Raw genomic sequence first — 17,553 nt, forward strand, 5'->3', positions numbered from 1 at the left:
TTCTCAACTGGTGATAACCCAATCTCAAGTCTATTTTGGAAAAACAACAAGACCCCTTCAACTGGTCAAACAAATCATCTATACGAGGCAATGGGTACTTGTTCTTAATAGTCACCCGGTTCAACTTCAGGGAGTCAATGCAAAGTTGCAAAGAGCTATTATTCTTTTTAACAAAGAGAGCCGGTGCTCCCTGAGGCAATGTACTAGGGTGAATAAAACCCTTATCTAATAATTTATGGAGTTAACTCACTCAACTCGGCGGGTGAAAATCAATATGGTGCCATAGAAATTGGTGTCGTGCCAAGCACTAAGTCGATAGAGAACTCAATCTCACTGTGAGGTGGCAAACTAGTAAGATCCTCAGGAAAGACGTCAGGCTATTCACAAACTACCCTCAGCAAGTCGACTCAAACCACATCACTCTCAACACCCAAAAATATAGCAAGAAAGAGACTAAGCTCACCCCGACCACGCGGATCACACACTGGCAACAAGGCTCTATCAACTCTATCCCCAAGAAATAAAAACAATCACCACTCTAGGTACATACGGTAACCTTCTAACAGTAACAATCTATGACAGCTTGATAAGATGATATCTAATCCATACCCAATATAACATCGAAACTCGACATATCAATCAATACAAATGCAAAAGGAAGTCGGCGACCAGCAACCTCTAGCTCACAACCCCGACACCCCTGGTCCAACACAACCTCTCCACCAATTGGTGACTCTATCCTAACTGAATATGCTAATCGAGCCACTTCTAACCCCAATGTCGATGCAAATGTAGAGGAGATAAGAAAATGAGATTCACTTGTGTCAATTGATACATTGGCAATAGAATTACACAATAATAAGTTATCTTTCACTACCTAAGGTGCTGGCACTAGATTCGGCGCAGTAACAACATACATGCGCCCCATAGGTCTTTACTCTACTTGCTCACCCCTCGGAGCAAAAGTCTAAAATGGTGACTGATTTGAAGAGGCTCCTTAATTGGCCTTCGAGGCCTATGCTAATGGTGTAGGTTGACGGCTTTATGTCTGCCTCTGACCAGACGCACCAAATGTGCCACCCGACTGTGAGCAAAACCTCATTACATGTTTTGACCGCCCACATTGACAACAGGTAGGCGGCTATCTTCTCCCCTCACTCTGGCTCTAAGAATGAGCTATCGACGGTGCGGACTATTGCCATCCTCCCTTCTGCGGGCAAACTATAGACTTGTGACCCAACTGGCTACACTTGAAACAAGTGATCCCTCCTTGACCACCTCTCCCTGACTTGGAACTCAATACAGGAAAAATAGACCTAGACTGTACTCCCTGGGACTGCTTTGGAGTAGAACCCCTCTGCCTCTTATTGTCTTGTGTCTCTCCCTGAACCTCTTGACTCCTTCTAGAGCCCCTCATCCACTCATCTTTTATTTGAACTACGGTATCAAGATAAGCTGCCTTATACACAAAGCATCCGTAGTCTCTAATCATTGACCCGGCCACTTTGAACAAGAGCCTGATCCTTAACCTCTTCTCAAACTCAATGCAACAGCGTTTCTCCATTCCCACAAGCTTCGGTGCAAACCTAGAGAAACTAGTAAAAGTTGCCTCAAACTTAGCTACTGGTGTGTTCAATAGTTTGAGCTTCAGAAACTGCTCCCTCAACTTCTTCCTAGCAGTGAAAGGTAAGAATTTGTCTTGGAAGGCGTTAACAAAGGCCTCTCAAGTCACTCCAATGCGCCCACATGCATACTTCCACCACTGACCCGTATCTCCATTCAGCTGGAAGGATGCTAAGGTCATCCTCAACTCATTGTCCTTGATGTCAAGCATCTCGAACGTCTTCACCATCTGCTTTAGCCACCCATCTGCCTTCAGTGGCTCATTCAGATCCCTAAAAAACTCATCTGGATTCGACCAGAAGAACTCCCTTTTTAAAAAGGACGGCCCTGTCTCTGCAACATGGGCCTGGACTTGATTCTCAGCTTTGAGAATGTCCATGGATTCCTACAAAGCTCCGGCTATTTCACAGGCCAAAGTGCCCATGACCTGTTGACTAACTAGTTCGGCCACATTGGCCTGACCAACTCCATCCTCTTACTCCGGACCGATAATGGCACCTCATACCGTCTAAGCCTGCCACGCCTACTGCTACCATGTCCACGTCCTAACATCCTAATGAAAGTAATACAAGAGATTAGCACATTTACAAATGTGTTGAAGCTAATTCACTCGTGTCTTAATGTAGTGGACAATAGATAATTCACTCTACATCGCACATAATCATATAAGCACTTATGAATTTTTTTTCTAGATAATGATTGTCCCGCGACGCTGTAAGAGTTCCAGTTAGAAATAGCGGTGATCAAGTGCTTTTCTAACAGGCCTTCTAAAACTTGTAGATTCAATCAACATCTTAGAAATAAAATTTCATACCCACCTAGTCACATAAACATGTTATCACATACCATACCATACACACAAATATCTCTATCAAGCGAGATAAACCCATTGTGATAAGAATCACTTCCTACGTACCCAAAGTATTCAAACCAGATACGCTCTAATGCTAAGTTATAACACCTCGAAATAAAAGACAATCAACCATCCACCATATTCATTAGATAGCAACACATGAATAAGTAATTATCTTCCATTAGTTCCAATTGATTTCGCAAAAGAGTAACATATGCAGATATACATTCACAAGCCTAACCCTGAATCTATAGCATATGTTACACAATAGAGATAGAATGAAAGTTAAATAAATAAGAAATGCCCTAAAGGTTTACAGATTTCCAAGACAGTGCTTGGTTACAACAAAATGGATTTAAATCCAATACAATTAAAGCCTTAGCCTTGTATAAAATAAATACAACTATATAAATAAAATGAAGCTCTTCCTTCCAAGTCCTCCCAAGCTATTGCCTTGGCGGAGGCATGCCATCAGCACCTGGAAATGATTTTCCCACATAGGGTAATCTAAAGCCTAGTAGAAATAATCCAACATAATATATAAATCTTACCAGAGTTATAAGATGAATGCATATGCAATGCTCGTGCCAAAACATTTTATATCTCTTTCGAAAAATCATGTAATGCCAGGTTTATATCACAATTATGAAATCATTTCCTTTACAACAGAAAACAGGGCGATGAATACGACTTTGTGAATCTCTAGATACGTGTCTGCAAGTATACTATACAAGTATTACCAATTTGTCATTTTTACCTGAATTAACCGGAAGGCTTGACACCTATCCATGCGGTTTTCTGGTATTTTACCAAGGATACATAGGCCAACTTAACATCGTAACCACACCCCCTATCCAGATTCAACAAGTATTCATCCATTTTTCTTAAAACAATAACATTTTCAATGTTTTAATTATACATGTAGACACCCCATTTTTGACCGACCTTAAGACTCAGATGTCACCGATTTTGAGCTCAGTGATGATGCATATTGTGCTCGTTCTGAGGTTTCAGGGTCTCGGCTGCGAGCCTTGCCTCCAGACTTTGGGGCTCTTTTGTGCTTTGCCTCGGTTTGCGAACCTGGTCCTATTTTCTCTATTTTATCTTCCCGAAGGGAGGGAGAGGTCTCGTAGACCATCTCTCAGTGGCCGTAGGCTACGTTTCGTGGTCGTAGGCCATTTTTCCCGTTTGGAGACTAGTTTCCGATTTTCAGAATCGTCAACCGTGTGCCTTGGTTCGGGACCACATAACTACCTCCGTTTGCTTCGGTTTTTGGCACACACCTTGTTTCCTCTCTTTTGAGGGACACTGTGGCCTAAGAGGTCACCTTCGTGGTCGCGCGCCACCTCCGGTGCCTAACAGCCTATTTTCGGGGCCCCAGGCCGCGTATTTTGGCCCCCGAACCCTCGTTTTGCATCGGTTAGGGTTCATTTTTTGTATGGACCCTATTTTCTTTGTTTGGAAGGTGGTACTATAGTTGGAGACCAGCAATTCTTTTGAAAACCATTTTGTCTCTCCTTCAGCTGGTTTTCTTGACAGAAAGCTGGTTTTCCTCACTTTTGGGCCATAATTCCTCCACCATTGTGTTGTATTCATCTGGGAGGCCACCAATATGGGTAGGCCGACCAGCTTTTCTTCCTGACCCTTTTGAACCTTACTAGAAAGCTGGTTTTTCTCTCTCCTAGGCCACAATTTCTAGTCTCCCACTATACAGCTGTGTTGTACTCATCTGGGAGGCCACCTTTCTAGTATGACCGACCAGCATTTCACATTGACCCTTTTGAACCCTGGTCGGCCGACCAAGATAAATGGTCGGCCGACCACTTGAACTGGTCGGCCTACCTTCTACTTTTTGGCTTTCCTGAGTACAGTACAGCTATGCCAGCTGTGAAGCATTTGACCCATCCTCCGAGATTTTGACCCACTTGTTTGTCTTCTTAAGGAATCTTTGGCCTTCTTTGCTTAGCTTCTAGGAGAAGCTTGACCCTTTTGGTTAGCTTCTTTTAGAAGCTTGCACCCTTTACTTAAGGTTTCTCCAAGAAGCCTTGGCCCTTGGTCTTCTATAAGAGAGGCTTTCCTCTCCATTTCCAAGGGTTGAAGAATTTGGTTAAGGCACTTTGCATACAACTCTCCATATCTCTCCATCCCAAGCTCTAAACTCCATCATTCTTGGCCATTTGCACACCAACCCTTAGCACAACACCTCCACCATCCATCCAAACATCTTGGAACTGATTTGCAAAGGTTGAAGGCTCACCATCTTGGTCTAGAAGTTGCTGGAGGTCTTCTCTACAAGGGTAAGTCTCTATTTTCCCCTTTTTTGCATTATCTTGCTTCATTCTTTAGCCTTATTTGAAAGCATTTATGAGTTTCATCTTAAACTAAAAAGTGTCTTCTTTTGAGCTCCTCTTGAAGTTTTATTAATGGCACTTTTCTGTTTGAGGACATCTACCTCCTTGTATGCTCCATCCCTCTTTGTAGGCTTATTTTGCTTCCTATCTTAGCCTTGCTTACAAGCATTTTCGAGATTTGTCATAAACTAAAAAGAGTCTTTTTTTGAGCCCCTCTTGAAGTTTGGTTAAGGGTATTTTTCTATTGGGGGTTTTCTACCCCCTTGTATGCTTGTTTGCCCCTTGTTTTGAGCCTTGCATACTTGCATGTTGTGAAGTCACATTTCAGGCCCTATTTGGTGAGTTTTAAGGTCTGCCTTAGCTCTGTTCAAAGCCCTTGTGGCCATATTTTGTGTCCCTCATGCATGTGTAGAGCAATCCTATTCAAGGCCGTTCAAAGGGACCTTTCATTGCATGCTTCATTGACCCATTTTAGGGCTTTTTGGTGAGTTTTAGGACCCTCATAACTGATTTTCAGAGGTGGTTTTGCCATGTTGCATATCTATCTTGTATGTGTTGAACAACCCTCTTATTGGCCTCTCAAAGGAGCACCTCATTCTAGCATGTGTTGACTGAGTTTACATGGGTTTCTGGGGTTTATTTGACATGCCATGTTTCTGCTTTTAGCTGGTTTGGTGACCTCTCTTGTGCTTCATATACATGTAGTGAAAACCATGCTTACTGGCCTATGTTGCATGTTGTTTTGGCCCTTCATGTTAGCACTTTTTGGCCATGCCTTAAACTGATCTTAGGCATATTTTGGACTGCTTTAGCTCTGTTTTTGGGTCTCATGGTCGAATGGTGTTTTTTTTTGCATACTTGTGGTTCAATACACTTGCTTAGCTTTGAGTTTCGGGGTCCATTACATGCATCTACTGAGGTATTTCCTTATTTTGGGGCCATTATACATCATATTTTAGAGCTTCTTTGAATGCCATATTGTCATGTTTTATACTCTTTAAATGCGTTTGAGAGTCGGGCTTGTATGTCTCATTTACCGACCATTGAATGAGCTCCATTTCGTGGCATTTCGAGCCATCATTTTAGGCCATTTCCCCACTATTTCAGACCTGTCTAGGGTCTGTTTGGGGTTGGTTTTGCCATTAGTGCATTGTTTTGGGTACCTCTAAAGTAACGCACTTCACTAGTTTCGGTACCTGGGCCCCCTAGCTTGCATTGTGTGCCATGTTTGCATGTTTTGGGACCATTTTGTATCATGTTTTAGAGCTGGAATTTGTGTGTTTGTATGCCATATTGCATCCTTTTCCATGCTTTGGTAGAGTGGCATTTGATGCGTTAGGATCGATCCCTTGCATCGTGCATGTTTGTATGTGTTTCGGTTATCTCATTTCCATCATATGGCCACTGATTTGAGCACGGCTGAGGCCTCTCCATTTTGGTATAAGTCCATCGTGCATTGTGTATGCCATGTTACAATGTGTTGTGCATGTTATGTTGTTTTAGGCATTGTGTATGCCATCTCATTTCCTTGCATTGCGTATGCTAGGTTGTTAGTCGCATTGTGTATGCTAGTAGTAAGTTTGCATCTCATCCTTGCATGTTTGCATGATTAGGTCGCATTGCATTAGGATTGCATGCTAGTTGTATTTGTGCATGTCATGTCATCCTTATTTGTTGCATTGTGTTTGGAGTAGGGTTTAGTCCAAACATGGGAAACAAGGGACGTTTCGTACTCCAAGTGACGAAACGTGCCTCGATTCTCGGTCATCGACACTCTTGACTGTCCATGATAGAGTTGTTGGCTTTACTTGCTTATATGTGCATTCATTCCATACTAAATAGTGCAATTCGATTTCTCGGCCATCATGCATCGGGATGTGTGATTGGTGGCTCGAGGATCGAGGACTACATTCCCTAGAGCTCATGCAATGACGGGGAGAGTGGTCGTGCACACATTTGTTGAAAATACATTGCCTTCTCTCTCTCTTGCCTTTGTTGCAAAAAAACTAGAATCCAGGGGCAGAAAGTGGTCAACCGACCAGGTTTTCTGGCAGGCCGACCACCTTTTTTGGTTCCCACCACAAAGGGTGGTCGGCAGGCGTCTCCTAAGCCAATATCTGGTCGGCAGCCTTCCCAGGGTGGAGTTTCAGCCTCTTGGAGCCTTGTGCAAATTTCTAAAATCAATTGCAAACAAAGGCGAGACGAGGCATCGCGATGGAATTTCCCAACGAGGCGACTCGAGCATGCATGCATCCATCGTCACCCAAAATAGAGCCGAGGCAGTCACATTCATGTAGTTTGCATGCTTACTAAACTAGTTTGTTAATTAGTCAATGTTGTGTAATAATTAGCTGTAGCTGTTATTTATTCGGACTGTATTATTTATTCAGACTGTATTATTTATTCGGACCCTCCGAGCGAGGGCAATTATGTAATAAGTGTGTGTGAGTGTGTATGTCTTCCAACCCCCACTTCTTTCTCCCTTTTACTTACCTGCTTTCAATGGTTAGTATTAGGGCATATTTAAATTAGCATACCTTATGCTATGCATGCGTGCATCCATACATTTGTCTTGCATGCACCGGGCTCGGCGCATCATACTAACTGCATTGTATTTCAATTCCAAGTTGAATACGTGTTAGTTGTAGCATCATCATATGCCATCTTAGAATAGCCGAGCCTATTGTAGTTGCATCTTGCATCTGTTGCATTAGCCATCTTAACATGAACTAGGATCATGCATATGATTATTAACTAGTTTCTATTTTGGCTTGGAGTACTCGGTAAGCATTTATGTTTTAGCATCCTTGCATGAGTGTAAGTATTGCCATGATAGCATGCTTACCATGAGGCTATATGCTTATGTGATATAACTGCCTGAATGTCTGTGGGTGAAGGTTGGGTTGCTTGAGTTGGAATAATTTGTCGAAACCCGTGTTTTAACCTACTTGCGAGTAGCAAAATTCAATCCATTTTCAAAACAAACGGATGTGCGATGCTTTGTTCCAACTTAGGCAATCCAGTCTATACTTGTATGATGTGTGCATCACATAGTAATTCTAGGCTAATAACCAGAATAAGAGCACATACTGTTTTTAAAACTCGATATCATGGTTAGTAGAGGCCGATCTTTGATCGGGCGAGCGGGGGTGCTCATAGCTGACCTTCCCCAATCGTACCCAAGTTCCCGAGCCGAGGCAACTTTGGTGATGACGGACACGTGGCCTTAGGCAATGAGTCAGGGTTTCCTAAATTCCCCCAAAATAAATATTTAGGTGGCGACTCTGTATCTGGCAAAGCAGTCCATGTTTGGCACTTCTTTCTAAAAATCAGTTTTCCAAAACGATTTGCCGAATTTGGACTCTTTGGTGATTTATCGGTCTTACATTGCACTTTGCGAGACTAACCGTGACAATTTGAGTCCTGAACTGTAGTGAGCCCAAATGAACGAAACGGGATTTCCCTCCCAGGGCGTTCGGGGACGTTTACAATACAACAATGTTCAATGCAAATGGATGAGAAATTAGTTTCAATTTGCCTAATTCTCATGTAATTTCTACGACAATCATAGTTATCATCCACCAATAACCCAAAACAAATATCTCTAAATAGATAAATAATTTCCATAAAGATAAACTTTCCAAATTTCCAAGAGGTGAGTGGTCATACATACCTGTAACGACCACATCACGTATAATGATTAGCACTTGATTAATTAAGAGGATTTGAAATTTAATTGCCGAGTATTATAATTTAATTTGGGATTTATGAGAATTGTGGGATCTGACTTGTACATGATTCTATTAAAGATTTATTTTGGAATTAGAAATTAAAGGTCCAAATGGCTTAAGGAAGTGAAGTTAAGAAGTTGAATCAATTTAATCTTAATTATGGACCCATTTGGGAGTTTAATTAAATATTTGTTTCAGTTTAGTAAAATTGAGATTCGATTAATTGGATCCTAATTGGAGTTAATCAAGTTAATTAAATTATGAAGATTGAGAATTGTAATTATTACGAATTAAATTTATTTATGGGGTGTCTAATTTGAATATGTAATTTAATTGACGGAAATTTGGAATCTAATCAGAAATTGAAGGCCTAGATAATTTAAGAAAACAAGATTGAGGATGATAATAAGTTCAATTCAATAATTGGAGCCTTTTGGGATATTGATTAAAAAAATCTAATTCAGATTGATAAATTTAAATATATTTAATTAGGCTCTAATGAAAGTCAATTAGACTAATTAAATTATGTGGGATTTGAGATTAGTTATAGTTAACTAATTTTGTGTTAACCAAGATTTATTAAGACTAAGTGATTGCATAATTAAAATTTATCCTAAGCATAAACTACCCTATGGAACAAACTAGAATTGTGAGTATGGGTGCACTGAGAAATTTAGGTGGGTGAACTGAGAAGTTTGGTTATGATTTGTAAGTGTATGTGCACGTGTAACGAGGAAGGCAACTAATGATACATATAAATGTAGGAATGGCAACGGGGCGGGCCGGGGATCACCCTCCCTGTCCCCGATCCCTGACGGGGAACCCACTACTGCCCCCACCCCCGTCCCCTAACGAGGATCGGGTTTTCCCGACCCCAAAAATCCCCGGCAAAAAAAAAAAAAAACACACACACAGCTCCAGAAACCATCTTCATCTTTAGATCTGAACAACAACAATAACAACATCAACAGATCTTCATCAACATCTTCATCTTCATCTCTACCATTTTCTAGATCTGAAGAACAAAGCAAAAAACAAGAGAGAGAGAGAGGAGATCCGTGAGAGAGAGATGAGTCGGTGATGAGGAGCGAAGAAGCCGGCGGTGAGGGAGCTGTCGGTGAGAAGGAGCCGGTGGTGTGGGAGAGATGCAGCGTGTGAGAGAGTAAAAGAGAGGGGCCAGATATGTTTGTTTACATGTTTGTTTACACACACCAAACCCCACACAGACACACCACACACACACACACATATATATATATATATATAATATATATATATAAACACACAGCACACACATCTGAAATAAACACACAGCGCACACATCTGAGATGGGAGAGAGAGAGATCTGAAATGAGAGAGATGAGAGGAATGTTCTGGTTTTGGGATTGTTAGATGAGTTCTGAGAAAAGAGAGAGAGAGAGATTAGTATATATTATATGGGTATAGATAAATATTATATTATATTAAGTTTATTATTAATTGTTTCCGTCAGTCAACACAGGAGATGATGAGTATAGATATAATATTATATTATATTAGGTGAGTATATTATATTAGATTTGAAATGAGAGAGGGAGAGGGAGAGGGAGGCGGGGAGAAACGGGATGGGGAACGGGGTTGGGCCGGGGCCGGGGCCGAATCACTTATCACCGTCCCCGGCCCGAAAATAATCAGGGATTTTTTTTTAATACCGTCCTCGGCCCGTCGGGGGTATTTTTTGAAAAAAACCCCGTGTTAATCGGGATCGGGGGGTCGTGTCCCCATCGGGCTGGGTTTAAATTGCCATCTCTATATAAATGTATTAATATATGAGTTCTGAAATGGAAAACAGAGAGTTAGCGAAAAGGAGAGAGAAACCGTGAGGGAGAGAGAGAGAGAGAGAGATGAAGCCTATTCAATCATCTTTGCTGGGAGGAATTTGATAGGAAGCTAAGGACTAAAGATAAAGAAAGATCTTGAAGATTAATAGGTAAGAAATCCTAACCCAATTTTTTTTAGACAATCTCTTCAAGACCTAAATTTATGAGGTAATTGAGTTTAAATACATATGATATGAGGGAATCAAGGAAAAGAATGAAGAAACTTAAGTTAAGTTCAACAATTAAGGAATTGATTTAGAAGCTCATCTTTTGAGTATGATTTTAGTCACCCTTGATGAATTTGAGCTCTAATTTTACATGCATCATTATTTTCCAAAGGTTTGATACTTCAACTTCATATAATTAGAAAGAAATTACCAACAAAATTAAGGTAGGTTCATGGTTATGGAAATCAATTTAGAAATTAATTATTTTGCATTTAATTTTTGTAATCTTGCATGAATTTGGGCCTTATTTCTACATGCATGTAATTTGGAAGAATTAAAGAATAAATATGGGTTTTGATTTTAATTATTAACCCATGCATATAATGTAATCTAAGAGTTTAACTCAAATTAAACATATTTTGGAATATCTATAACTATGAATTAAATTGAGGTTAAAATAAATTGAGTTAAGCTTGAGATTAAGGAAATGAGTTTGGGAAAATTTATCAAGTAAGTTTAATTTGTGTTATTCCTCATGAATTTGGACTTCATCTTTACATGCATCAATGAATCTTCAAGAAAGTTGGAGAATTAATTTCATGTTTGGGTATAAGGAGAGCAAGTTTTGGGAAACTATGAATTCATGAACATATTGAACTTAATATTGAATTAAAGGAATTTTGGATGTAATTGGTTTGAATGTTGACCCTAATTTCACACATGCAAATATTTTCTAAGAGTTTTATCGCTTTAATTTCATGTTTTAGATTCCTCCATGCATCATGAATTAAGAAAGTTATGGAATTAGTCTCATGGATTTTGTAAGAAATAAAGTTTTAAGTATGAAATTAAGTAGACTCATAGTTGTGGAAATTAATTTGGAAAATTAGTTGTTTTGATTTGATTTTGTAGTAATTTCTTGTAATACATGAGCTTTAAGGGAATTGAGCCATTCAAGTTCATATTTTGAAGAGACAAAGGAAATGTTTTAAGAAAATCAAGTTTATGAAAATTTGGAATTAATCCTAAAGTTTTGATTTTATAATTAGATTTTTATTTAATCCATGCATGTGATGTAATTTAAGAATTTTATTCAATTTAGACATTTTAGAACACCAATGATTATAAATTAAGTTTTTGGTTAAAAATTGAGTTAAGTTGAATTTCTAAGAAATTGGTTTGTGTAATTCATAGTTAAGTTGATTTTTTTTATTAATAATAAAATTGGATCTATTTGTATTACATACATCATGGAATTTCAAGAGATTGGAAAGTCTAATTTATATTTTAGAATTGTGGGTTGATATAAAGAAGATGAGTTAAAACTAAATTTGGACAGAAGGAGCATGATTTTGAATAAATGATTTCTAATTGGAAATGTTTACTAAATTATACAATAGTTCTCCATTATTGTGTACCAAAAACTTATGCTTTGAGGCTTTGAATATCAAATTTGAACTTCAATTACAATTCTGGAAATTCCAGAATTTACATTGTCCGCTCGAGCGAGGAAATTCTCGCTTGAGCGTGAAAATCGAGCTCCCAGAAATTTTTCAAATTTTACAGTCTGCTCGATTGACCAAAGTAGCGCTCGAGCGAAGACTCAATTTTCAGCATATTTTGGAAAGTTGCATTTAGTTCATATTTTTATCCTCATCTTTTCCCAAAGCATTCTAGACATGATTTATGACTCAATAAAGATTAATAAGCTATCAATCAACATAAATTAGTTAGTTAAAGAATGAATCATTGATCTAGTGGTAATTGTTTAAGAAGCCAAGTAAAAGATCAATCTATTTGGAAAAGAAGGACTTAGTAATGAAAGAATATGTGAAATAAGAACCTGATTTATTTGAATGAGAAAGAATAAGCGTAGTAGAACTTCAGACTATTTAGACGGAAAAAGACTAGGAAAGTCAAGTTTGATCAAGGGAGTGATATTGTATTTCAATGTGTATATGTTATGTGCTTGTGTAGGTCACGCGCCATTGTCTGCCTGATTTATCTAATATGTCCAGTCCGTCTAATTTGCTTTTGCGGCTATCTGTGAGTAATAACATAGTAAAGCTATGTTCAACCTTATTTATTTTTTGTATAATGAACTAAGAATTGTTTTCTGAAATGTTATGTTCTATACAATGAATGATTGTCCAATTTATGATATGTGTTCGTGACATCCTTAGTGTCATGTGATATGTGTTGGCTGTTACCCAGTATCGGAGGTTCCATCATGGAACTTAATCTGTCTGCACTCTGTTACCCGTACCGGAGGCTCCATCATGGGGCTCAGCGTGTTTATTCTCTGTTACCCGGATCCAGAGGTTCCTTTATGGAACTGGTTATTCGTAACCCTTACGTGTCTGCATCTGTTCTATATCTGCTCTGTTAACGCTTATGGATGTATCACGTATACTTACGCATGACTTATGATTTCTGTATATGATCTGGACAAATTATGAATTTGATACGAAACTAAATTGTGAATTCTAAATCTGTACGGACTCATTCATTAAAACCCTTTACTCTGTTATTATTCATTGGGCTCTAGCTCATTGTATTATTTATGTATGTAGGTGATCAGGCACGCAACCAGGCTTAGAGGCATCTGCCAAGAATCTGTTTTTGTCAGCTAACCTATGTGCCTCCCGTGGAGGTTCCGGATATGTCAAGTGATTATCGCTATGTGATTTAAAGTTTAAGTTCTGTTTTCTTGTTTGGTTAAACAAGTCTTGTGTATTTTGAAAAAGGGGCTAAGTCTTTTTTGTCTGATCTGTATATATATTATGACGTAGGGATGATGTGTATATATGTATTTTAAAATTTTTCTGTCTCGTATAAGTCTGCATAGCTCAATGGACATTGTATATTTGTTATTTGCTTCCGCTAGTCCCTAATATTATGTTAAATTGTCTCAAAGGCCTTCGGTAATCCCAGGATTACTGGCCGGTTACGATGCTAAACCTATAAGGGCGGGTTTGGGTTGTGACAATACCCAACTCCACCATCCTTGTCAATATCAACCCAATTTCATATTTCCAACATCAATTCCATTTATTTATAGAAAATCAACATTTGAGATATTTAGGACAAAAATTCCTTCTTTTTTTTTTTTGTTGCTAAATTCAATTCCAATGGTGAAAACACATCACTTTATCATAACTCATCCTCATTTACAATTCCACAATCATTTCCAAGAATCCATTTGAAAACTCCTCTTTTGAATTTTATAACAAAACCCTAGATTTATCCATAAATTTTCAAATCTCAATAATTTTTAGAAATAACAAATAACTAAGTTAAAAATCATAAAAAAGTGTGGAGAATCCCTACCTCAAGTTTAGAAGACGAGAGAAAGAATGGAGAAATTTCAAAAATGCCAAAACCCAACTTTGTTCCGATTAGAATGAAGCTCTAGATGAGCTCTACCTTTTCAACAACGTGACTAGGGTTGAGAAATCAATGGATGAGGGTGTATTTGTAGAGAGAAGGTGAGTTTCAGAGAGAGAAACTCTAGATCTAGGGTTTTTAGAATATTTAGAGAAAGAGAGAGAGATATGAAAAAATGATCTAAAAAGTGACTTTTATGGGCTGAAATATGTGTAGACCACTCGAGCAAAGGAAGTGTCACTTGAGCGACCTGACACAACAAGTGTTACCGTTCAAGCGCAAGAAGTGATCGTTCGAAAGAATACAAACTTCCAGAAGTTTTGTAAACAGAAGACCATCACTCGAGCTCAAGAAAGACTGCTCGAGCCAATACCGCTCGAGCGCAAGAATGACCAGTCGAGTGTAGAATGCCAACACCTAGTATCCTTGCAGACCTACAAAAGTACTGAGAGTTCTCAAAGACCGTTCGAGCGCAAGAAGTGTCGCTCGAGCGAAGAATCCAAAATTTGGATAGAAATCATTTTGAAAAACAAACTTCCAACCTGTTCTAAACGCAACCAAGACACTCCAATAATCAAACTCAATGAGAAATAAGAAGAAATAAAACATGAACAATCGTATAAGACAATAAAACTCGGATACATGACATCAAATGGGTCGGGTCTAAACAAGAATCGTTATATATGTTCATATATATATATATATATAAATATACTGATATTGTTGTATAACACTACACTTGAATCTTCATAGAAATCATATACCGATATCACTGTTTAAGCCATGAAATCCTTGGAACTCTGGAACTCCCAAGTCCAGTAACACATTCATTTGAAAACGTTTTCACTGCTTGTTAGATTGAGTTACAGACTTTTGTTTTCTCTACAAATGGTGAAACTACATAGTTCCCTTACAATCAATATTGTCCATGCAATTCATGGACATGTTAAGCATTTGATAAGTAACCATGGGCAAATCAGAAATTTTCTTCGCTAGAGTCACTGAGGCCATGTTTGATTGGGTGGATTAGAGCATGAGATTGGGATTATTTATCCGTGGGCCCAATTATCCTATGTTTGTTTTAACATTTTGGTTTAGGATAATTAATCCAACAAATTTGTAGGATTATTAGTAATGGGGTAGGGGTGAGATTATTAATCCAATGAATATTAATCCAATTGGATAGTGAATACCACACTAATTTAATAAGATTATTAATACCTCACTATTAGTTTTGTGAATCAAACATGACCTCAAAGTTTTTGCCACCTTTATAGAATGAAATGAAATTCGCAAAAGAATGATTTTAGATTATGTATAAATTTTGTATAATTTGATAAAATTAGATTGTCAGAAGTCTTTTGTTTGGTTATATATGGAAATTCAGTTTTTTAAATGTTTTAAGACAAAAAGAAACTCTTTTTTTTTTTTTTTTCTTTTTGTTCTTGAAATGTTTGTAGGCATTATTTCAATTCTGTATAAAATTTGTCAGAATGTTAAGAAGTTAAAAAATGAAGAATTTTGTGTGTGTGTGTGTGTGTGTGTGTGTGTTTACTATCATGAAACTATTCTGCTACAATCCTCCATCTCAACTACAACAATTCATACTCTGAAACACATTTCTAGTACTTGGAAATGAACAAAATATAATTACACAAACCAGGAAATAGCAGCTATTACTCACAATTTTTTCAATGGGGACTAATTTTTCTAATGAATTTCACATTTGAGCATATGATCAAACACGTGGTGGGCAAAAATTTTAACAATTATGAAAAAAGAACATCCTCTAAATTCATCAATTAGGCATGATTGCAAAATACGCAAGGAGGAAGAAAACATATAATTGTTCCAAGTGGTAAAACATACACCAGATACAATATGTATGCCCATATATATATATATATACTGAGATTGTTGTATAAAACTATATTTGAATCTTTCACAGAAATCATACACCGCCATCACCGTTGAGTTATGAAATCCTTGGAACTCTCAAGTCCAGCAACATATTCATCCGAAAAAGCTTGCACTGCTTGGCAGATTGAGTTGTAGACTTTTGTTCTCTCTACAAACGGTGGAACTACATAGTGCCCTTACAACCAATATTGACTATGCAATCCATGGACATATTAGGTATTTGATAGGTAAACCATAGGCAAATCAGAATTTTTTCTGTTAGACTCTCTTAAAGTTTTGCCAGTTTTATAGAATAGTTAGAGCATCCGCATCAGTCTCAACAAATTTTGAGTCAAATTATAACCCAAAATCCACTTTTGTATTTTAGATATCCTCTTTTTTATGTACACATTCTATCAAACTCTCTATTCTAAAATTCTATTTCATTAAAATATTATGAACAAGCAAGCATAAACAAGGCCCAAGATAGCAACAAATCAACACCAGAGCAACAACAGAACAGTATCAACACAGGAGGGCTAAACCCACTGAGGGCCGGTTGACCGATCAGGCCAAATTTGAGCATTTTCCTTCTTTGTTACAGGGCACTCACGGGACATCCAGGGAAACATCCAAGAGGACATCTGGGTAGACGACCGACCATGGCTTTTTGGCCCAACTTTGCTTCAGAAAATATAATAAAAAATAATTACTATATGAACAGTGCCTCAACAAATCAGGCGAGGCACCGTGACAAAGTCAAAATGAATGAAAGCTATAGAGAGTCTGATGGAGTTGATATTTACAGCTGGAGATGTCTTGGACTAGTAAACATTTTTCTTGTATCCTAATACTAGTAATTTTTATAATAGAGGAGTTTTAGCCAAAGCACTCACAAATAAATTTAGAGGAGTTACTTTCTTTTATATATTAAAAAAAAAGGAATTAGTTAAAGTTTAATTGTAGTTAGTCAAATGAATTTTTATGAAAAATGAAGGACGGTCATATCTCCGAACAAGACAAATTGTTTTTTAGGTAAGTACTGAATAAAATATTAATTATTTTGAATATACAAATTTTATTAATTTCTGTATAAATTATATTAATCAAGTCCTTGGACTGTTGAAACCATATTTTATGATAACTAGTATTGTAATTTTCAATTTATAAATGGTACAATTGCTGATATGATCATTTTTTATTTTTTGCAAAAATGAACGTGATTAAATCCTGTTTAATTTTTTTTTGAATTCCATTTTCAAACCCTTCAATTTGCTTAATTCTACCTATAGAATGATAACGAGTGTGACATTTATGAACTACTGCTACGTTGATACCACACACCAAATTTGAACATTGCATCCTTAATTTCAAACAATATTATTTTAAATCAAAATGTTTGGATTTTGGATAAGTCAAGAAAAATAAAATGAATTTAATTACTTTTTGATTAATTTAATTACTTTGATTCCATTTTTTTTTTTCTTTTTTTTTCTTTTTCTTTTTCTATACAAATATGAGATCCAAGCATACCATTAGCACACATTTCTTTTGACAAAAGGAATAGTATGTCCTTTTTATTACATTATTTGGTTTTCTTTCTTGTTAATTTTGTTATTTTATTTTTATTCATTTATGATAAAATTAAGGGAGACATATTTATAAGTCCTTTTTCAGACACTT

The sequence above is a fragment of the Camellia sinensis genome, chromosome 4, assembly GCF_055761805.1.
Source record: "Camellia sinensis isolate YWXY chromosome 4, ASM5576180v1, whole genome shotgun sequence".
In the NCBI taxonomy this organism is placed as follows: domain Eukaryota; kingdom Viridiplantae; phylum Streptophyta; class Magnoliopsida; order Ericales; family Theaceae; genus Camellia; species Camellia sinensis.